Source organism: Aplysia californica, unplaced genomic scaffold (genome assembly GCF_000002075.1).
Source record: "Aplysia californica isolate F4 #8 unplaced genomic scaffold, AplCal3.0 scaffold00179, whole genome shotgun sequence".
NCBI lineage: Eukaryota > Metazoa > Mollusca > Gastropoda > Aplysiida > Aplysiidae > Aplysia > Aplysia californica.
Window position 1 is genome coordinate 705,271 of NW_004797449.1, and position 1,456 is coordinate 706,726.

Sequence of the window (1,456 nt, forward strand, 5' to 3'; positions counted from 1 at the left end):
CCCCCCCAAGTCATCACGATGTAGTTTCAAATCCTCAAACAAAGATGACCAGATAAAATGCTGCCCTAGCTGAAATGAAAGTGTATGACGTTTTTTCCTAGCATCCTTACTCCACTGCTTTGTCTGACGTGTCTCTGGTAGAATTATAGAAAGGACAAAAGGGGCAGTGAAGAGATGTGGTTAAATCAAATTAAATGCTCAGAAGAATCTTGATGACACAAACATTTGGAAGACACAAACACCTTGATAACATAAATTAATCTTGATAACACAAAACATTGATGACACAAAAATATTGAGGACACAATCCTGATGACATAGAATTGTGATGACACATAAATCTTGGTGGTAAAAAATTTTGGTGACACATTAATCTTGATGACAAAAAATCTTGATGGTATAAAGTGATGACACAAAAATCTTGATGGTATAAAGTGATGGCACAAAAATCTTGATGGTACAAAATCTTGATGACACGCAAATCTTGACGGTAAAAAATCTTGATGGTACAAAGTCTTGATGGCACAAAATCTTGATGTACAAAATCTTGATGACACAGAATCGTGCATGTTCTCCCCATACACAACAATTTACCATGGTACAGACCCTCGATAAAAATGACCTGCAAAGGTTACTACTACTATTGGGCTCATAAATCCGGGCTCAGAAGACTCAAAATGTTGAGTAAACAAACATCTTAATGTCCCTAAATCTTGATGACACACAATCTTTATGACACAAATCTAAATGATATAAAATCGTGTGACACAGAATCTTGATGTCACAAAATCTTGATGGCACAAAAATCTCGATGTGGCAAAATCCTGAGGACACAAAATCTTTATGACACAAAGAATCGTGATGACACAAAGTCTTGATGACACAGCATTATGCATTTTTTTTTTAGTGAACAACGATTTACCTCGATGCAAACAGACCCTCAATAAAATGACCTCCAAAGGTTTCTCTTACTTTTGAGCTCACAAACACGGACTCGGATGACTAAACATGTTTATGAAACAAAAATCTTGATGTCACTAAATCTTGAAGTCACTAAATCTTGATGACGCAAAATCTTGATGTCATAAAATCTTGATGTTAAAAAAATATTGGTCAAAAACTATTGGTGACACAGCAATCTTGGTAACACAAAATCCTTATGTTGACACAGAATCATGCATGCTCTCTTCGTACACAACGATGTACAAATAGATCCTCAATAAAAATGACCTGCAAAAGTTTCTCCTACTACTGGGTTCACAAATTCGGACTCAGATAAAATGAAGAAATCGGATTAGGTTGCAGCGTGAGCCAAGAAGCCTGTTCCTTGAACAGAACAAATCTCTTGTCTCTCTGACAACCTCGTATATACTTGGATGAAGGCAAAGACAGGGGGTTATTTGAGCTGCTTTTAGTTCATTCAAGAGTTTCTTACTTCCCCCAATGGGTGGTGGTG